This window comes from Pinus tabuliformis, chromosome 7 (genome assembly GCF_031772625.1).
Source record: "Pinus tabuliformis cultivar Carrire ecotype Pingquan chromosome 7, CPIR1, whole genome shotgun sequence".
NCBI lineage: Eukaryota > Viridiplantae > Streptophyta > Pinopsida > Pinales > Pinaceae > Pinus > Pinus tabuliformis.
Window position 1 is genome coordinate 1435086601 of NC_142293.1, and position 23449 is coordinate 1435110049.

The window sequence follows — 23449 nt, forward strand, 5'->3', positions numbered from 1 at the left end:
TAAAAGCGATATAATCTTAACCGTTGATAAAAAAGCAAGAACATATAGAGATTGGGACTGAAATCTATTAACTGAAGTATTGATGCACTTTGTTGTAATTATTTTGAAATTTAAAATGAAAATAGAAACTAAAGCGTCTTTGAGTTAAATCCATTAACTGAAAGACCGTTCTTGCCATTATTTTAAAATTCAAAATGAAAATAGAAAAATCACGAGAGATCGTGACTTAAAAGAACATACAGATTGAAGCGTTGATCACTTCTATTTTGGGAGAACTCAAGGAAGTCCACAAAATGAAACATCAAACATTGTCTCTCTGCTATATATAGGATCCATCTATGTTTTTGTTGGAAACGCTTCTTATCTGTCTCTCTGCTATATATGTGATCCATCTAGGTAAATGGCTATATATATGTTTTGTTGGAAACGCTTCCTATTTGTGTCTCTCTGCTTGGGTGTCGTGTCTAAGATTTAAATTTGGTTTTGTTTGGTGTCTGCGAGTATCAGAGAATTCGATTTGGGAGAAACAGAGAACGCTGGATGAAAAGAGAATTGGATTTTAATGTCTCGCAGAAACTAAAACCCCCTTACTTATTCGAATTCTGCATTAAATCCAAATCCTTGACCTTTAGAGCACTCAAACAAAACGTGAATACAGAGAGTTATCAAAGGCTCGATGGCTGCTATGTAACCAGTATCATTATTATCCCGGAAATTTCTTTCTCAATGAATTCTTAGCGCTTTTTTTAAATTATATTGACGAGCTTGGTTTGCATGCATTTACTTTCGTTTTTAATTATTGGTCTGGAAGAATCCAATAATTATCGATTTGAATTCCAGCAAATATAACTCATATTAAATTTTAATGTCTTGCAGAAGTGAGTGAGGAGCTTGTACCATCTTTTGGCAATTTTTGTGTTTGTGGTTGCACTTTGTGGGTTCTGCAAGTGCTACGAACTTTGTTGCTTCATCTCACTAATCATGGAATACTCATTGTAGGACAAATATATTTCAGATACAAGCTTTCGATATATTTTTTCAGCATTTACTTTTGCAATTGTGAACGTCGTTTCCTTTCCCAATTTGATAATTCCATCCATATCAATATTAGACAATTTCGTGCATATCAATGTTTAGACAATTTCGTGCATATCAATGTTTCCTATATAATAGTTTCTTTTAATTTAGAGATGATATATGTCTTTTTCTTTCTGCGTGTGAATTAATTTCAGAGTTTCTTAGCTTTCCTTTTCACCTTGGGGCTTAGCCTTCCTCTATTCTCCTTGGGACTTAGCTTTCTTGTTCACCTTGGGGCTTGAATTTCCTCTGTTCTCCTTGGGGTTTTTATTTTAAAAGATGGTATGTATGTATTGCAGGATTCCGTTAATTTATGTGCCTTTTTCTTCTCTGTGTGCATTTGTTGATTAAGCTATTCTATCATTGCAGGATTTGGACTTTGACGATTTGGTTTTGCTTTCCGGCTTTATTCGAACTCTGCTTTAAACCCAAATCCCTGACCGCCATAGCATTCAAACTAAACGTGAATACATGAGAGTTATCAAAGTCTTTGCATGCGCCGATGGCTGCTCTGTCGTTCAAGCGCTTTTTCATCTTTGAATATTTTGCTGCAACTCTAATTAAGTGTGTTTTTCAATCTCCGAACTCCACATTATTTGAATAACCTCCTTGACTTGGTTAGACGGTTTGAAATATGGTTTTGATATTAGTTGAGCTGTTTACCTTTGTCTCTATGTTATTCTATACTATTCTCCGCCCTAGTTTCTCTTTTTCCAGCCCCAGCATATTTTGATTCATGCAAATGAATGTTCCATATATAATGTGTATGTATATACTAGGGACTTCCATTGATTTAGAAATCAGCTCTGTGTGTCTTTTTAGAAATCAGCTCTGTGTGTCTTTTTATATATTTTTATAGCTCTCCATGAATTCATATATGAGTTCTTGATTTAATTTTTCTGCAATTTCAGCGGGATCCCTTTGCCTTGGATGGTTTGGACTTGACTTACCTCTATTCGCCTTTGAGGGTTTGGCTTCAATTGCCTATATTCTGATGGGAGGCCGTGAAGAACAAATAAATAAGTATGAAGTCAACTTCGAGGCATGTGATGGTTGTTCGAATGTCATTTTACCTTTGAACATATCGTTGCAACTCCAGGTATGTATCTGTCTTAATCTGAGTTTTTTATTTGTGTTTGATATTTGTTTTTGATTATGTTTAGTGATTTATTTTTTCCTATTCTGTGCTCTTCTCTGCCTTAGTTTAGTTTATGCTTTTTTTTCCATGTCTTCAGTCTTGCCATAGTTTAGTTTATGCTCTTTATATTTCCGTGGCTTCAATTACAATAGAATTTTTATTTTTGAAAAGTCCTGCCTTAGTTTAGTTTATGCTCTTTCTTTTTCTCTCGCTTCAGCTCTTTCCTTTTCCTTGGCTTCAGCCCTACGCTAGTTTAGTTTATGCTTTTTATTTTTCCATGACTTTTATTTTTCCATGATTTCAATTACAATAGAATTTTATTTTTGAAAATTAAAAGTTGATAAGTTTTTCTAGCAGTCAATTTAAAGAGCCTTTCACCATCATATATGCGAGATATTGAGAAACTACACTATCCATATATACCATGTTTTAATTTATTTCACAGTTCGTCTTTTTCAAAACGTTTGTGTGACTGAAATTTTTTTACTCATGCTAGTTTGTATTTAGTAGACAAAAATATTTTGAATATCTTATATTATTTATATTTCAATTTTATAATCTTCGTATATTTTTTATTATTATATTTTATTTATAGGTATTTATTCATATTTTTTATATATGTGCATTTACTAAACTTGGAAATAGGAAACTTTGTTTTCCCGGTTTTATATTAATATGGAAGGTTCATTTTTTTTCATATAAATTTGTTTAGGATAGAATATGATATGCTAGGCTAGGTTATGTCACCTTAGGCAAGGCAAGGAAAGACTATGTTAGGCTAGGGTAGGTTATGTTACTATAGGCTAGGCTAGGCTACATTAACTTAGTATAGGCTAGGTTAGGCTAGGTAAACATAGGCTTGGTTGGGCTACACTAGGCTAGGTTAGTCTAGGCTAAGCAACGCAAGGCTAAGGCTAGGTTAGGTAAGGTTAGGTTAGGCAAGGCAAGGTTAGGCTCCGATAAGGTTGCCTTAGGTTAGGTTAGGTTAGGTTAGGATAGGTTCGGTTAGGTTAGGTTAGGCTAGGTAAAGCTATGTTAAGATAGCCTACGTTACGTTACGTTAGGCTAGGCTAGGTTAAGTTAGCCAAGGCTACGTTCAACTAGGCTAGGCTAGGATAGGCTAGCCCAAGGTAGGCTAGGTTAGTCTAGGCTCGGCTAGGTTAGGCAAGGTTAGGTTAGGTTAGGATAGATTAGGCTAGGCTAGGCTAGGCTATGTTAGGTTAGGTTAGGTTAGGCTAGATTAGGCTAGGCTAGGCTAGGTTCGGTTAGGTTAGGCTAGGCTAGGCTAGATTAGGCTAGGCTAGGCTAGGTTCGGTTAGGTTAGTTTAGGCTACTTTAGGATAGGCTAGGTTAGGATAAGCTAGTTTAGGCTAGGCTAGGCTAGCTTAAACTAAGGTAGGCCAGGATAGGATAATCTAGGCAAGGCTAGGCTAGGCTAGGCTAGGCTAGGCTATGTAAGATAGGCTAGCCTGGGGTAGGTTAGGTTAGGTTATGTTAGGATAAGTTAGGTTATCGAGGCTAGGTAGGTTCGGTAGTTCTGGTGTTTTAGGTACACTTGCTTAGCCTAAGTTATGCTGGTTTAGGATAGGCTAGGCGAGCCTAGGCTATGTTAGGCTAGGTTAGGCTAGTCTAGGCTATGTTAGGTTAGGCTAGGCTAGGTTAGATTAGGTTAATCTAGAGTAGGTTATGTTAGGTTAGGTTAGGCTAGAGTAGGTTAGTCTAGGATAGTCTAGGTTAGGTTAGCCTAATATAGAGTAGGTTATGCTAGGTTAGGTTAGGCTAGACTAGGTTAGGCTAGGATAGGCTAGACTGGGTCAGGCTAGAATAGGCTAGGCTAGGTAAGGCTAGGCTAAGCTGGGTTATGCTAGGCTAGGCTAGGCTAGGTAAGGCTAGGCTAAGCTAGGTTACGCTAGGCTAGGCTAGGCTAGCTTAGGCTAGGCTAGGCTAGCTTAGGCTAAGAGATTCTAGGCTAGCCTAGCCTAGGTTAGTTTACAGTAGGTTATGTTAGTGTAGGCTAGGCTAGGCTACGTTAAGTTAGTATAGGCTAGGTTAGGCTAGGCTATGTTAAGTTAGTATAGGCTAGGTTAGGCTAGGCTAAGCAAGGCAAGGCTAAGGCTAGGTTAGTCAAGGTTAGGCTAGGCTAGGCAAGGTTAGGTTAGGATAAGGCTAGCTTAGGCAAGGTTAGGCTAGGCTAGGATAGGCTAGGCTAGGATAGGCTAGGTTAGGTAGGCTAGGTTAGGTTAGGCTAGGTTAGGTTAAGATAGGTTTGGTTAGGCTAGGGTAGGCTAGAGTAGGCTAGGTTCCGTTAGACTAGTTTAGGCTAGGTAAAAGGCTACGTTAAGATACGCTACGTTACATTAGGGAAGGTTATGTTAGGTTAGGTGAGGCTACGTTAGGTTAGCCAAGGCTACGTTAACCTAGGTTAGTCTAGGTTAGGTTAGCCAAGTCTAGGTTAGGGTAGGCTAGGGTAGGATATGCTAGCCCAAGGTAGGATAGTTTAGTCTGGGCTAGGCTAGGTTAGGCAAAGGCTAGGTTAGGCTAGGCTAGATTAGACTAGCCTAAGCTAGGCTATTTTAGGTTACATTAGTTTAGGCTAGGCTAGATTAGGCTAGGCTAGGTTAAGCTAGGTTACGTTAGATTAGGCTAGGCTATGTTAGGCTAGTTTAGAATAGGCGAGATTAGGGTAGGTTAGCTTAAGTGAAGGTAGGCTAGGTTAGGTAAGTATATGTTAGGCTAGGCTAGGCTAAGTTAGGCTAGGCCAAGGTAGACTAGGCCAAGGTAGGCTAGGTTAGGTTAGGCTGGGTTAGCTTAGGCTAGGCAAGGCTACGCTAGGCTAGGTTAGGTTAGGCTAGGTCAGGGTAGGCTAGGCTAGGTTAAGCTAGGCTAAGTTAACTTAGGTTAGACTAGGCTAGGCTAAGATAAGCTAGGTTAGGCCAAGCTAGGATAGGCTAGGTTAACCTAGGATAGGCTAGGCTAGGATAGGATAGGTTAGCCTAGGCTAGCTTAACCTAGGATAGGTTAGGCTAGGATAGGTTAGGATAGGCTAACCGAAGGTAGGCTAGGTTATTCTAATAAGTTAATCTAGGTTAGATTATGCTAGGTGGGGCTAGGATAGGTTAGGGAAGTTTAGGATATGCTTGGCTAAACTAGGCTAATTTAGGATAGTTTAGGATAGGCTAGGTTAGGCTAGGCTAGCTAGGGTAGTTTAGGCTTGGCTAGGCTAGCTTAAATTAAGGTAGGCGAGGATAGGTTAGTCTATGCGAGGCTAGGCTATGCTAGGCTAGGTTAGTATTGACTAGGCTAGGTTAGGCTACGCTAGGCCAGGGTAGGCTAGGTTAAGCTAGGCTAGGCGAAGCTAGGCTAGGCAAGGCTAGGCTAGGTTAGGATAGGTTTGGCTAGGCTAGGCTATGTAAGGTAGGCTAGGCTAGGCTAGGTTAGGTTAGGTTATGTTTGGATAAGTTAAGATAGGTAGGCTGGTTAGATTTGGTAGGTCCGGTAGGCTAGATACGCTTCCTTAGCCTAAGTTAAGCTAGAATAGGATAGGCTAGGCAAGCCTAGGCTATGATAGGCTAGGCTAGGCTAGGCTAGCCTATGTGAGGTTAGGTTAGGCTAGGTTAGGTTAGGCTAAGCTAGAGTAGGTTAGGTTAGGCTAGGATAGGTTAGGCTAGGTTAGGCTAGGCTAGGCTAGGCTAGGCTAGGCTAAGTAAGGTTAGGCTAAGCTAGGTTAGGTTAGGCTAGACTCTTGTAGGGTAGGCTACGGTAGGTTAGGCTAGACTAGCCTATGCTAGACTAGCCTAGGCTAGGGAAGACTAGACTACCCTAGGCTACCTTAGGCTAGGCTAGGCTAGTTTAGGTGAAGCGCTACTAGGCTAGCCTAGCCTAGGTGGGGTTAGGTTATGCTAGGTTAGTTTAGGGTATGTTAGGCTAGGTTAGGTTGGGCTAGGATATGTTCGACTAAGCAGGGTTATTCTAGTTTAGGTTAGGCTATGTTAGACTAGGGTAGCGTATGGTAGTCTAGACTAGGATGACCTAGATTCAGCTAGGCCGGACTATGTTAGGCTAAATTAGGCTAGGGTAGGCTAAGGTGGGCTAGGTAGGCTAGCATAGGCTAGGTAGGGTAGACTAGTTTAGGTAGGCTAGGTAAATGAGGTAGGCCATGTAGGCTAGGTTAGATTAGATTAGGCTGGGCTTGGCTAAGCTAGGGGAGGTTAGACATAGCTAGGCTAGGATAGGTTGGGCTAGGTTATGCTAGGTAGATCTACTAGTCTAGGTAGGCTTGGTTAGGCTAAGGCATGTAGGCTAGGTAAGCTAGGTAGATGAGGTTAGGTTACGTTAGGATAGGTTAGGTTAGGTAGCCTATGTAGGTTAAGCTAAGCAAGGCTAGGCTAAGATAGGCTAGGTTAGGTTACACTAGGCTAAACTAGGATAGATTAGGCTAATGTAGGTTAGGCTATGTTAGGCTATGTTAGGCTAGGTTAGGATAGGTTAGTTTGGGATATGTTATGCTAGGTTGGGCTAGTTTAGGTTAAGCTAGGCTAGGTTAGGCTAGGCAAGGCTAAGCTAGGCTAGTCTAGTCTACATTGTGTTATGCTATGCTAGGTTACAGTAAGCTGGGTTAAGCTATGCTACATTAGGCTAGGCTAATCTAGGTTTGTGTAGGATAGACTAGGTTAGGTTAGGATAGGTTAGCCTAGGCTAGTTTAGGGTAGGTTATGTTAGGCTAGGTTATGCAAGGTTAAGCTAGGCCAGGCTTTGGTATGGTAGGCCATGCGAGGCTATGTTAAAGTATGTTCGGCTAGGTTACACTAGGTTATGCTAGGATAGTTTAGGCTAGGTTAGGTTAGGTTAGGTTAGGGTAGGTTAGGTCAGGCTAAGATAGCTTAGACTAAGATAGGTTATGGTAGGGTAGCGTAGGTTAGGCTAGGCTAGGTTAGGTTAGGTTAGGGTTGGTTTGGATATCTTATGTAATACTAAGATAGGCTATGTTATGTTAGGCTAGGCTAGGCTAGGCTAGGATAGGTTAGGCTAGGCAATGCTAGGTGAGGCAAGGCTGGGTTGGGCTATGCAAGGCTAGGTTAGGATAGGTTAGTTTAGAATAGGATATGCTAGGCTTGGTTAAGCTCAACTAGGTTAGGTTAGGCTAGGTTATATTAGGTTAGGAAAAGCAAGGAAATGCTAGGTTAGGCTAGGTTAGGATATGTTAGTGTAGGCTAGGCTAGGATACGTTAGGTTAGTCTAGGCTAGGCTAGGCTAGGCTACATTAAGTTAGTGAAGTCTAGGATGGGCTAGGTTAGCCTAGGGTAGGTTAGGCTAGGCTAGGCAAGGATATGTTAGTCTAAGCAAGACTAGCTAAGTTAGGTTACACTAAGGCTAGTTTAGGTTAGGTTAGTATAAGCCAGGCTTAGCTAGGCTAACATAGGCTAAGCTACGATAGGCTAGGCTAGTCTAGGCTAGGCTAGACTAGGTTAGGATAGGACAGGTTAGGTTAGGTTAGGTTCTGTTAAGTTAGGTTAGGCTAGGGTAGGTTAGGGTATGCTATTTTAGGCCAGGTTAGGTTAGACTACACTAAGAAGGGCTAGGCTAGGCTAGGATAGGTTATTTTAGGTTAGGCTAGGCTATGTTATGTTATGTTAGGTTCAGATAGGCTATGTTATGCTAGCCCACAGTAGGCTACATTAGTCTAAGCCAGGTCAGGCTAGGCTTCGCTAGGTTAGGTTAGGCTAGGTGAGATTACACTTAGGTAGGCTAGGGTAGGGTAAGCTAGGTTATGTTAGGGTAAGATAGCCTAGGCTCAACTAGGGTAGGCTAGGTTAGGATAAATGAGGCTAGGCTAGTTTAGGCTAGGGTAGGCTAGGTAGGCTAGGCTATGGTAGGTTAGGTAGGCTAGGCTAGGGTATGATAGGTATGGTAGATTAAGGTAGGCTATGCTAGGTAAGTTAGGTAGGCTAGGTAGGTTAGGCTATGTTAAGTTAGGTTAGGTTAGGCTAGGCTAGGTTAAGCAAGGTTAGGGGAGGTAAGGCTAGGGTTGGATAGGCTAGGCTAGGTAAGGCTAGGTAAGGCTAGGTTAGGCTAGGATAAGCTAGGTTAGGCTAGGTTAGGTTAGGTTAGGTAAGGTAGGCTAGGTTAGGCTAGGTTAGGTTATGTTAGGATATGTTTGGATATGTTAGGTTAGGTAGGCTAGGTAGGTCTGGCAGCCTAGGTAGGTTTGGTTAGGTTAAGTTAGGTAGGATAGGTAAGCTACGTAGATTAGGCTAGGTTATGTTAGGAAAGGTTAGGCTAGGTAGGCTACGTAGGTTAGGCTAAGCAACACTAGGCTAGGATACGGTAGGTTAGGTTAGGCTAGGCTAAAGTAGGATAGATTAGGCTAACGTAAGTTAGGCTAGGCTAGGATAGGCTAGGATAGGCTAGGCGATATTAAGCTAACATAGGTTAGTTTGACTAGCTTAGGTTAGGCTAGGCTAGCTTAAGCTAGGTTAGGAGAGCCCAAACTAGGCTACACTATGCTAAGCTACACAAAGCTACACTATGCTATACTAGGCTATGGTAACCTAGGTTAAACTATGCTATGGTATGCTAGGCTAAGGTAGGTTAGTGTAGGATACACTAGATTAGGTTAAGTTAGGACAAGCTAGGCTAGGGTAGGTTATGTTAGGTTAGACTAGGGTGGGGAAGGGTAGGGTAGGATAGGTTAGGGTAGGGAAGGGTAGGTTAGGTTAGGTTATGTTAGGCTAGGCTAGGCTAGGTTACGTTATGCTAGGTTAGGCTACACTAGGTGAGGTTAGGCTAGGCCAGGTTAAGATAGGTTAAGCTAGGAAAGGCTAGGTTAGGTTAGGGAAGGTTAGGTTAGGCTAAGATAGGTTAGATTAGGGTAGGTTAGGCTAGACTAGGTTAGGTTAGGATAGGCTATGTTATGCAAATATGAGCTATGATAGGCTAGTTTAGGCTAGGTTAGGGTAGATTAGGCTAGGCTAGGTTAGTTTAGTTTATGTTAGGTTAGGTTAGGCTAGGCTAGGGTAGTGTAGGTTAGGTAAGGTTAGGTTAGGCTAGTCTAGGCTACGTTTGGGTGGGCTACGTCAGGTAAGTCTAGGTTAGGTTAGGCCAGGTGAGGACAAACTAGTCTAGGGTAAGTTAGTTTAGGTTATTCTTGCTTAGGTTAGACTAGGTTAGGTTAGGCTAGGTGAGGTTAGGATAGGGTAGGCTAGGAAAGGTTATGTTAAGTTAGTGTACGGTAAGTTCGGCTATGATAGGTTAGATTAGTGTAGGTTAGTCCAGGCTAGGTTAGGCTAGATTATGCTAGGCTTGGTTAGGATAGGCTATGTTATACTAAGATAGGCTATGTTAGGCTCGGTTAGGCTATCTTAGGTTAGGTTAGTCTAGGTTAGTCTAGGTTATGTTAGGTTATGTTAGGCTAGGTTAGGCTACGTTAAAATAGGGTAGGTAAGTTAAAGTTAGGCTAGGTTACGTTATGATAGGAATATACTAAAGCATAAATGAAATGAGGATTTGTAAAATCCAAGTTAAAGGGAAATATAGGACATAACTGAACAAAGAGATAAAATCGAATAAGGAAAGTATTTGTTTTTCTAGAAATTAAATCACCAATAAAATCACTGCACATGGAACTATTCTATAAAATAGAGTAAGAGATTACACTATAGAAGTAATTTGAGCTATTATATATAAAACGATAGGAAGTTATACTTGAAATATTAAATGGAATGACTATTAGAATTATATAAGAAAATAATTTAGAACCCAAGTAGTAGATTTTTTATAGTGCCTTGCGTATGTATATGTATAAAAAAAATATACATATATGTAGCTTGCGTATGTATATGTATAAAAAAAATATACGCAAGGAGTTAAAAATTTTCTAGCCTTCCAATAATAGAGTTCTTGCAGGAAACCGCCCATTGTGTTTTATGCTAGTTTGTTTTACAAAATTTAACTGTGTATACAAAATAAAACAAGGATTTCTTTCACAGTATACAACATTCAAGCCATATCTACAAATAACAATATGGGAACCCAAAATTTATTAAACAAAAAGGATTCACTCGTTGAAAATTATATCTCGATGTTTAAAGGTGTAACAATTAAATCACTTTAAGAATAATCCAAAATACATAATTTCATTCGAGGCCAACGTTGAATAATGGAAAAGATTGTCTTAAAAAACATTCATAACCCCAGGAGTAAACTCGTCTTATGACCAAGGGTTTTCCATCATGGGGAAACCATAGAAAAGTTAAGGGTAGACTATGTGCACCTAAAAGGAGGGGAAAAATTTGTAAGAGGGGCAAACATCATGGAAACTTTTAGGGGCTAATATTCACAGTTGGGCTAATTTTCCATGATTTCTCAAAAAACAAAGATTCGCCAATTTCCATTTTTTATAAAAAATATTTGCCAAAATTTTACAATATAGAGTTATTTTACCTTAGAAATCACCAACATTATATATAGAGTATATATAAAATCATTATAAATTTGAATAATTTTACAAATACACCAATAAACATTTTATAGTTTGCATATTAGGGACTTGTGAGATTCACCAATGTTTCTAGATTTCATATTAATTATCCATCCTTAAAATTTTCCCTGGCAAACATATGTGAATATAAAAATTCCTTAGCTTAACAAGTGGGAGACCTAGAAACTACACCAATTAGTTACCTATCAAAAAGGAGGAAAATAATAGATATTGAGTCCATAAAAAATATATAACTTCAGTGAGTCGTAAGAGATAAATTGGGTAACAAATGATATATTACCCAAAAAAAAATCCATAGATGTTGTCTAAGGTGGTACCTAAGAAAAAAACTCACTTTAGACCCTTATGAAAATAATCAGGAAAACAAAAATCAATGAAAAAGGTTCTTATGTGGGGTTAACATATGAGTAAAGTCTCCAGTAACAGAGACATGCGGTCGGTCTAGACCGAGATGTAAACTAGTAGCTAATGAAGCTCGATACTGAAAGAAACCTTAGCCAACATGCCAAACAAAAAAAAGAGAACCTAAAATAGTGAACATTGTGTCGAATCAACCTTTAGAAACTTAGAAAAGGCATACGAGAAATTATAAAAAATTGGGGATGTCCTCAAGTATACATGTGGGATGCTTGAGAAATTATTAATTGCATATCTCTATGAGACAATCTGTAATGTGCAAATGAGCAGTAGTGGTGTTGAGGTGGGGGCGTAGTTACCCCGTAACCAACCCTTGAATTTTCACCCATGAGATCAGGTTATGGTATATCAACAATGTAGAGATGAAAAAAGTGTATTGTACTTTCTCAACTTGAAAATCAAGGCGAAGGTACCAATAAGATTTGGGAAACTTCTAACCCAAGGTTAGATGTGATAATCATGTGATTGGGAAAGAAAAATTCCTAGTGGGTATTCATAACATCACTGAGAGATAAAAAACTTGTTATTTTATCAATGTAACCAAATGGTAGCATAAATATCAAGTGACTTATGAGTCTTAAATTCCCTTGTTAAATCGTCTCATAACTTTCCAGTTTTCGGATACCTTGTTGAAAAGGGAAAACTAGGAATTTATTGCCTACTCAGTCAGAAATTAAGTTGAGATCATATCATCATGCTATTAACTTTGATCCATTATATTATTAAAGGTAAGATAAAGTAAAATACAAATATAAATTAATTTGGTTGACAATAGGAGGATGTTACATGCACCTTCAATTCCGATATTGTCATAAGAAGCACATGTGTATTTCAGCAGACCCAATATTATTTGAACTATATTTTTAAAACTTTTAAATATTGTGGTCAAACACCAATTAAAAAGTATCCAAAAAATTTAATGTTGAATCCTCATGCATGTTTGAATATTGAAGTTCCTTCTTGCAGTTGTAGCACCAATTTCTTAAACTTGATTTGAAATGAAAAATTTTACTCTCTGTCCCACTGTGTTGATTTTTGTCAGAGTAGCCTCTAAACCCTACTTGTTTAAGAGTCATATATTTCAACTATTAGGTTTGTGTGACCCAATATTACTTACAATGCCTATGTTGATTTTCCTTTGGGACAAGAAATGATTGCAGTTATGGAACCATAGATCAATTGTTTTTTTTAAATATGTATTTTATCATTCTTTAAGAATAAATTTAGTACATTTCATTTTTATAATTCTTGTAGGTTTTATTCTTTTATGAATTTTTATTTATTAAAATTGGAAATGGAAAATTCCTTATTATTTTTTACAATGAGAAGGAAGAATCGTAACTTTTGTATATATTCATTTACCATTACTAAAAGAGATCACCTTTTCAAAAAGGGGGTGTTAAATTGTTTTTTAATTTTATTTATAAGATTTTTATATTTAATATTTTATGTTTTTTTAATGTGTGAAGTGCTTATTTATATTTATTTTATTAATTACAAGATTAACATATTTTGTATTCTTTTTTCATTTCAAAAATTATTATAATTTTTTTTTTTGGTTAGGTTTTACCTTAAAAATTAAGATATAAAATATATTTTGAAGAAGTATAGATTTTATACCTTTTAAATTTCAAGATACATTCATTATTTATGAGCATTACTTTTTAAGTTATATGTGTGTGTGTGCGCGTGTGTGTATTTCACATATCTATTTAATAGAATGTTAGTTCTCATTTATTGCTTTGTATTTTCATTAGAAGTATATATTTTTTACCTCAAATATCATAATTGATCTATTATTCTCTATTTCATATAATAAAATAAGTTGGGTGAAACTATATATTATTAGATTATAATTTTATACAAATAATGGTTCTCTTTATGTAAGGAAATATGATGTGATATTTGGGAAAGGGGCTTGTGTTTCAAGCTTGGCTTGGAAGATTTAGGATTAGGATAATGAAGCATACTTAGGTTTGACAATTTTGGACAGAAAATTACTATGGGTCTTGGGCTTAAGCTTGGGAAAAGATAAGGTTAATTCGTTTATTTAAGTTATGTTAGATTAGTTTATGTTGTTTATGGTAGATTATGTTAAGATAAAAAGGGTTAGTTTAATGTAACATAGAATAGGGTTTGGGTAGGGTAGGATATTTAAGGGTATCCTAGGTTAAGGTGTGTTAGACAAGGTTAGAATTGGGGATAATATGTTAAGGTAGACTAGGCTTATGTAGGGTGGGTTGCACTAGATAGATTATGTTAGGTAGATTAAGCTAGGCTAAGCTATGGTATGTTATTTTAGTGTAGATTTAGGTAAGATAAGGATAGGCTTTCAGTAGATTAGTATAGGTTAGTTGAAGAAATAATTAGGTTGGCTTCAATTAGGAAAACCATGGGGAGATTAGAGTACCCTAATCAGGCTAAGCTAGGATAACCTTAGGTACTATAGTGTAGCCTATATGCAATATCCCCGCAACCACTACAAATAATAAGTCATAATATAAAAATTAAAATTCATGCAAACCCATTTGATATTCGGAATTGAATTATTTACACTATTATGATAGATTTAATGCTAATATTTTAACCTAATTTACTCTATTGTATTGTATGTATACAAGAGAGGCATTCCATTGAAATTTAAACCAGCATAAATTTCAAATTTCTTCAAGTGAAAACTTTTTTAGAGTGCAAAATACAACATGTAAGATTTTATTGTTTAAATTGTATTTTTAAATGCTACATAGACTATATATAGAAATAAATATATGCTTTAACCATAAAAGGTTATTTTTTTCATGATAAATACATAGTTTTTTTAAAATGCTAGATAATATATACATAATTGACAATAAAATATTTTACATAAGATGTACATTGAAACATTTTATAACACAACTTAAAATGTTTTTTATTATTAACACATTTTTAATTATATGTCAATATTAATTTGTATTAAAATAGTTTATTGATAACATACATTCAATATTTTCTTATATACAACATGAAAATATTTTATTTTAACAAATTATTTTCTATATATATATATATATATATGAATTTTATAGCTACATAAATTAGTTAATATAACATAGATCATCAAATAGTTTATTTAAATCTCTTGTTCAAATATTTTTCAAAAGTATAAGGTTTAAACATCTTTCTCACACTTGTGTTTTTTTTACTTCTAATTACTTTACAAAATATTCATTTCTTTTATTATAGCCTATATTACTTTTTTATTTAGAACATAATTTATTTATTTGTATTTTAAAGGGGCTTGTGTCAACTTGACATATAGATATACAAACAAACTTACATATCCCCCTCATACTAGGCTGACTTATTTACAAATTATAATTAAAACCATAATAGATCTATCTAGTATAGATCTAACATGGGGAGAGAGGGATCAAATTCTCCTAGTGAAAATTTCTTTTGAGTACAAAATACAATACATAATTTTTGGTTGTTTAAATTGTACTCTTAAATACTATGTAGAGTATATATATAGGACCAAATAAATGTTTTAACCATAAAATCTTATTTTTTTCATGACGTATACATAATTTTTTTAAATGATATATAATATATACATAACTGACACTAAAATATCTTACATAACATGTACATTTTATAGCACAAATTAAAATGGTTTTTTTAATATTAACTCATTTTTTATTATATGTCGATATTAATTTGTATTAAAATATTTTATCTATATCCTATATTGAATATTGTTTTATATACAACATTAAAATATTTTATTTTAACAAATTATTTTCTATATATAAATATATATGAAGTTGATATTGACATAAATTAGTTAACATAACATAGATATTCAAATATTTTATTTAAATCTCCTATTGAAATATTTTTGAAAACTATAAGGTTTAAACATCTTACTCACAGCAATTTTCTACTTCCAATTACTTTACAACATATTAATTTTTTTTTATAGCCTATATTGCTCTTCTATTTAGAGCATAATTTATTTATTTTTATTTTAAAGAGGCATGTGTCAACTCGATTGACAAATAAACTTACACATCCCCTCATATTGCGTTGTAGAATGAACATAGAATCGTGTCTGGGTATGGTAGGATATTTAAGGGTAGCCTAGGTTAAGGTGTGTTCGACAAGATTAACATTGGGGATAATATGTTAAGGTAGACTAGGCTTATGCAAGGTGGGTTGCACTAGATACATTATGTTAGGTAGATTAAGCTAGCCTAAGCTATGATATGTTATTTTAGGGTAGATTTAGGTAAGATAAGGGTAAGCTTCGCTAGATTAGTATAGGTTAGTTGAAGAAATAATTAGGTTGGGTTCAACTAGGAAAACCATGGGGAGATTAGAGTACCCTAGTCAGGCTATGCTAGGATAACCTCAGGTAGTATAGTGTAGTGTATATCCAATATCCCTGCAACCACTACAAATAATAAGTCATAATATAAAAATTAAAATTCATGCAAGCCCATTTGACATTCGGAATTGAATTTATTTACACTATTACCATAGATTTAATGCTAATATTTTAACCTATTTTACTCTATTGTATTGTATGTATATAACAGAGGCATTGCATTGAAATTTAAACTAGCATAAATCGATCTAGTACAAATGTAACATGAGCTAAGAGGGATCAAATTTCTTCAACTGCAAATTTTTTTAGAGTGCAAAATACAATGTGTAATTTTTTATTGTTTAAATTGTTTTTTTAAATGCTACGTAGAGTATATATAGAACCAAATAAATTCTTTAACCATAAAAGCCTATTTTTTTAATTTTCAACACATAGTTTTTTTAAAATGATATATAATATATACATAATTGACAATAAAATATTTTACATAAGATGTACATTGAAACATTTTATAACACAAATTAAAATAGTTTTTATTATTAACACATTTTTAATTATATGTCAATATTAATTAGTATTAAAATATTTTATTGATAACATACCTTGAATATTTTCTTATATACAACGTTAAAATATTTTATTTTAACAAATTATTTTAGACATATATAGATGAAGTTTAAACATCTTTCTCATAGTTGTTTTTTTTTTTTACTTCTAATTACTTTACAAAATATTCATTTTTTTATTATAGCCTATATTACTTTTTTATTTAGAACATAATTTATTTATTTTTATTTTAAAGGGGCATGTGTCAACTCAACATACAAAAGTACTAACAATTTTACATATCCCCTCATACTAGGCTACAAAATGACCCTCTCTGCTTATTTACAAATTATAATTAAAACCATAATATATCTATCTAGTACGGATCTAACATGAGGAGAGAGGGATCAAATTTCTTCAAGTGAAAATTTCTTTAGAGTACAAAATACAATGCATAATTTTTCGTTGTTTAAATTGTACTTTTAAATACTATATAGAGTATATATATAGGACCAAATAAACGTTTTAACCATAAAATCTTATTTTTTCATGACCTATACAAAATTGTTTTAAAATGATATATAATATATACATAATTTACACTAAAATACCTTACATAAAATGTACATGGAGACATTTTATAGCACAAATTAAAATGTTTTTATATTAACGCATTTTTTACTATATGTCATATTAATTTGTATTAAAATATTCTATCTATATCCTACATTGAATAAGGTTGTATATACAACATTAAAATATTTTATTTTAACAAATTATGATCAGCCACATTTCCTTAACATGCTATAACATCACTAGAGCTTTAGAAGTAGCTAATAATTATATTTTGGAAGGAAAGTTAAATTATAAGGGAAATGAAATAAATTATTGGATATCAAGAAATTGTTACATAACTATTTGTTACTAAATCACTCATTAGCTTACGAAGAGCATAATCTCAACTAGGGAAATGAGCTTTGTGGTAGGTGAATTATGCACAATGACACTATCATCATATACCACTACTTGATTTACGAGAATGAGGGTTTGTAGTTCTCCTGAAAACATAAAAAATATTCGACGCATGATACATGTCCCAACTGAAAAAACAACGAAGGAAGAGTGGATCTAGGTGATATGGAGAATATAACATTTGCTTCCAACCTACGTGACTGTAGAGAAATTTTTAAGATTCTATGAAATATAACATTTAAACATTTGAAATCAATGGTGAACAAGTTTGAAATCAATGGTGAACAAGTTTCTTTGGGAAAATGCAGACATCCTTCGGTTCTTGTACTTCCTGTTTAGCTACACACATGACGTAGAGGTAGACATTTATATATTCTTTTGTATTTTTTAAAATATTTCAAGTAGATATTGAGAAATTCATTGCTTTGAATTTCAATTTTTCTTTTGAATGGATAAGTGCAGTTAGGGAGGAGATCAAGGTTTTTACTTGAACAAATTTCAGGAGTTGGCTCATAATATCAATTTACGATTATTTGTTTTATTTTGATGTGGCATTATAAAAAGATAAAGTGATATATGTTTCTTTTGTGAAGAAGCACAAAAAAACATTATAAACAAGAACATGTTATTAAGTTTTAGAAAACTAATGTCTCACAAAACATTAAAAGACATAAGATGTAGCATAGTACATGTACCTTTTCCTAAGAGAGTGAAACTCTTTTTCTTTAATGAATTTGGAAATATAACAATTATCAATTACCCCTAAAGGTTAGCAATTTCCCCTAAAGGTGCAAAGATGCACTGAAGGAATAGAAGGGGCATGTATATTTTCTTTAATAGAATGTACGTGTACAAAAAGGGCACCTAAAAATTACATTCCACAATCAACATTTCTACTAAGAAAGAAAATTGAAGAAATGAACAAAATTTTCTTAATTAGTTGCTTGAAAAGAAGACTATATTTCATTCTTATTTATAGTAGAAAAGTTGGCTTTATTGAACATGTAGAAAAGAATGTTCAAAATATAGCAGATAAGATTTCTACATAATCTTCCAAGTTTCAATCTTATTTTATTAGATCTCTAACATCTTTCCCATCATTCCACATTCTTAGTCAAACTAAAATGAACCTAATATGTTCTTTGAGTTTCATTAATTATTCATGAAATTAATTTGTAATTTTCCTTTTTTTGATAACTCTTTAATGTTAGTGTGAAAATATGTTTCACTACAAATATTAATTCCACAAAGTTTCACAATAAATGAATTTATTAAAAAAATAAAAACATTGGTAAAAAATAATACTTACCAAATTTAAAAGAAAATACAAAATAATAACAAGATGTGCATGATCCAAATTAATATCATTCAAATAGTTGTGACCAGTAAACTATTGCAATATCATATGGATGATTGCACTATCATCCATGAAAGAAGAGTTTGCCAAATTCCCAAAAATCAAAAGAAAAAAATTGCTAGGAATGATAAATATACAAGTATTAATATAAATTCAATGACTATAGGGTCAAAATTAGTGAATGGGAGGGTATATTCCAGTAGCATAGTTACCAATTTTGGGCAAACAAAAGTTATGAAAAATAAGTTTTATTGGTAGTAATTTTTAAAAATTTAAATATTTTCACTGAAAACAAGAGTCGAACTACGATTAGTTAAAATTCTTGTCATGACCTGTTTAAAGGTGCATTCAGGAAGGTCATAATCCTAAGATCATAATTCCTAAAGTATTGTGAACCAATATCTAAAATTTCTACCACTCTATCAGTGCAATTTACATTCAATATGGACAAATTTTCAACTTCTAATATTCCACAAAAGAAAATTTATAACAGATATGACAGAAAGATCTAAAATTTAACCTTTGTTCTTCATTTCACATATGATAGAGCCCGTCTAGTCCAAGTGTTTGAAGCATCCTCTGATACCACTCTGAACAACCTCTGGCCTAAATGTGCATATAAAAAAACATAATAGGAACATAAATACAATAAACATATCAACCATCAAAATCCATATATAGATCAGTACATCTGCATATGAAATCAAGGGAATGATTTTTTTCTCATTAATAAATGCAATGAACCAACCGGATATGGAACTACCACGTTCCACCCAACCATATATTGACTGAGCCAAGTCTCTCTTCAACCAATCACCCCCATGCCATATTCCAAGCATGAATGTGGGATCTCATAGAACACATCAATCAAAACTCATCGAGGGCTTCCAAAGGCCACCCACCTCAACCCATCAAACAGTGATTCCACCTCACCGTTGAACATCAACAAAAAGCATCATTAGATTGGTCTCCATCGAAGCCTTCCAGGGCTTCCAATGTGTTTTTCGAACTAAAGCTTCTAGAACTAGTATCTCAACCCACAACTTATATCGGGCTTCTAGAGCATTTGTCCAACCAAGGCTTCCAAAACTACTAACTAAACCCACAGCTTATACAGGGCTTCCAAAGAATTTGTCCAAATAAGGCTTCCAGGACTAGTAACTCAACCTGCCAAGGGCTTCCAGAGCATTTTTCCAACTGGGGCTTCCAAGACTAGTAACTTAACCCAAGATGTTACAGGGCTTCCAGGACTAGTGATGCGGGAGCATTCAACCAAGGGAAATTATTGTAAATAATAGACATAGGGGGTCATGCATTTTAGGAATTAATTTCCTAAGTAGTATTTTAAGTGTGATTTAAATTAGATATTCTCAAAATAAATAAATAGTAGCATGAGTATTCCATGATTCTAGAAGTAAGGGAGAGCTTTTAGGCATAAAAGAAATAGATGTGGATAAGGAGGCTTTTCTGTTTTAAAATAGAGAAAAGATAGAATAAAGCCTCAAGAAACTTTTTACCATATATGCATGCATGTAAAAGATTTAGGCTTTTGATACCAATGTTTATTATATATATCAATGTAAGCCTACGGGCAAGGGGAGAGCCACTAGAGAGGAGAATTTGGCTGTGCGGAGAGAGGCACCAGAATTGATAATAGGGCCTGTGAGAGAGTGAAGCATTGACTGTTAGGCCTGCGTGCCTGTGTATGTGTGTGTATGTATGAGACCGAAGTCTCTCAGTATAAATTCATGCTTTTATATTAATATATGCAGTGTTTCTGACTATGTCAAAACGGAGGAAGTTTGTTAGCTGTGTATGCGTTGTGTGTTTATTCACTGTGTGCTGAAGGAGGAAGCTTGCCTTATAATTTCTCGCATGATGGTTAATCAGGGCTTGATGCTTGATTCATGTTTTCAGAGTGGTTCCCATTTAACTGCTGCTTCCGGGGACTCTCTAAGTTTTTTTTAATAGAGCTCTGTGTATATCTCTGTTTCCACAGAGAAATTGTAATATTTTCCCTTAAGCGGAAGCAGGCGGATGTGAAGTTCTATTACTATTGGTCCAGACCTTATCGGTTTCGGAACCAAATATCGCATTGGAGAAGTGGCTTTGGAACTGTCTTGCGAAAGCTCTGAATTACCGTAGCCAAAACCCTATTAAAGCCGAGTTAAAGCCATATCGGGTCCGTAGAACCCTTACAATGCATCAGAGCAGCGGAGGTAGCAATCAACGAAAAGACCCGGACCTGAAATCCTTATAGAAGGATTCGGAAAGGGCCATCGGGTCCGTCATTTCGGAGGAGGGGAACTTATTAATTGTAGCAACCACAGATAATCGGACCCACCGAAATTATAAAGGGAAACATATAAAATATCGGGTCCATAAGGCCTTTGCTTTAGGCGACTGCCGATATACATTGGATCCAAAACCGATATACAAAGGAGTTTAAAAGACCGTCGGGCCCGCTCCTCGTCGGAGGTCAGGGACTTAGGAGTTATTGAGACCACCGAAACCCGGAACCGTTGAAATTTATAAAGGCGGAATTATAAAGTTTGAAGTCCGGCATTTGAGTTAGAGCGGGGATTATATGGTTTCTGTGTATTGATATATTATATGATATATGGTGCAGGGGTTAAGGCTTGCGGGCTTTAAAGCGCTCGGGTGGTGGCTTCTGATGGTTGATTAAATCGCTCGGGTGGTGGCTCCGATGGGTGATTAAAAGCGCCGATAAAAAGGTGGCTTCTGATTCTAATATAATTCCATGGTTATATAAGGCTTTCAGCCTAAAGAAAGCTTCCGATAATGCCTGTGGGATATAACCCACAGGACCAGGCTGAGAATTATTTAAAGAAAGTGGATTTTGGGCTTGTACCAGATCTCTTTTTATCAGGTGGTATCAGAGCAGGGAAAGTTTCCTGCGGGGGAAAGAATTCCAAAAAAAGGAAAAGTTGATATCGAGGTAAAAGCAACACTACTGGCAGAACAGAAATAAAGCAGGGGAGATTTCTGTGAAGAAGAGCATGCATGCAGGAAAAGGAAATGCACTGAATGATGGAAGACTACAGTAGGAGATGTAGCAATCCTACAGAGGATTGAAGTAAACAGGAATAGAAAAAGAGAAGGCAAGATTGCTTAATGTGAGTTCTGGTTGGTTTCTCAAGTAGAGGATAAGCCATTCAAGGTGCAGAAGAATGGAGGTAATATGTTATGCTCTGTTTTAAATTAAGAGTGTGTTTTATGTTAATGCACAGGTGGTAGCAAGAGAAGCTGTGAGAGAAGAACCAAGTGAGTTCTTAAAGACAGAGTAAGGAGAATACTCTTATAGAGAAGTGGTAGTGAACCTGAAGAATCCAATAAGAAATTGGATAGAGAGGACAACTGAAGTGTTCTCAGGAGAGAGTAGGAGATTGCAGAAGCCTAGAAGGAGCAAAGGTGTTGCTCAGGAGAAGGTTCTAGAAAAGGAGCCGTGCTTACCAAAAGACTAAGTAAGGAGAGCTTAGCGAGGTAAGATTGCAGCCAGAAGGAAAGTTGTTGTAGAGGCTTATTGCAAAGGAGAATCAACAGAGGTTGAAGAAAGTTGCAAATGAGAGAAGCCTGAAAGAGTTGTGGAGAATGCTCGAAAGGTTCCAGCAGAGGACTGGTGATTACCAAAAGACCAGATCTGGAGGGAAGGATTGGTGAGGTAAGTGGCAGCAAGAGATTTTGTTGTTGTAGAGGCTTGATGCAACTCATGGGTGAGAAATTCATGGCGGAGAAGATGACTACTGATAGTCATAGCAGAGGTTCAAGAAAAAGCCACAATAGAGGACATAAGAAAGAGGATACCAAGGTAAATGGAAAAAAGATGAGTCAAGAGAAAATTGAATTGGAAGAATACATTTGTGAACCAGAACAAGGAGAATTTCTGGGAGATAGTGAAGATGAAGACTTGAAAACTGAAACTTCAAGTAAGACCAAAGGGTCATATGGTTTTAAATTTGACAATTTGTGGATGTTTGCAGGTGAAAGAAAATTGGCTGATATTGTCATGAAGAAGGAAAGAAACCAGTAGAATCAAAATTCTGTTCTGGAAAAGCATAAGGTAGATAGGCCATATATACAGCTGGAGAAGGTGATCATGGAGAATCAGAGAAGAAGTCTAGAGAAATGGCACAGGGATAAGATGATTGCAGAAGTCCGAGAAAGAGAGATTGCAGTAATGAAGTTACAATTGCAAGTATTGGAAGAATGGCTGCAAGAGCAGAAAAATCAAAATAGAAAATGGATCTTTCCACTGAAAGGAAAGAGAGTGATTTGGCGACAATTGCAGAGGAGGTTGAGGAAAACTGTGATTGCCTGGCTAAAAAAGGAACTTAGAGTTCATGTGCCAGAGATGGGAATTGAAAATTCCAAATGCAGATTTGTTTATAAAGAAGTAATGGTGGAAACAGTCAAGACTGAAAAGCCTTGTGGTTTTAAAACTAATGAGTTACGAATGTTTGCAGGTACAGAACAGGAAGATGAACAAGCTTTAGAGTTTGCTCGAGAAGAATTGAAAGTGGAGGTTTCCATTGATGAAATAGAAGAGAAGATCATTGATGATTTCTTGAACTATTGGGCAGATCCAGATCAACTGGATAATGTGAACTCTTGTGTTTTTATAGCTGACAATTGTGATGTGATCACAGGTTTTACTGAGAAGGATGTGTAATATTGTGAAGATCTTACAGTACAAGAGGAAGTTTTTGTGAATAAGGAAGAGGATCAGCTTAAAGAACTGGTATATAAACCAAGAGTTGAGACTGTTGAACTCTGTGATTTTCAAACTGAAAGTTTGTGTGTGAATGCAGGGATTATAAGTGATGATGAAATACTACAACAATGCCACAGAGAAATTGCATTGTTGGAATACTGGTTGGAGAATCCAGAGTATGACATGGAGATTGCAGAAGAAAGAGTTCAGTATAGTGAACCAGAGGAGAATGACATCATGGAAATAGATGGTCTTATCGCAACTGTTGAAAGACATTTGACTCAGTTGAGAAGTCAAATGAAGGAGAAAGACGAGAATTCTATGGAAATGTCTAATCCATGGGA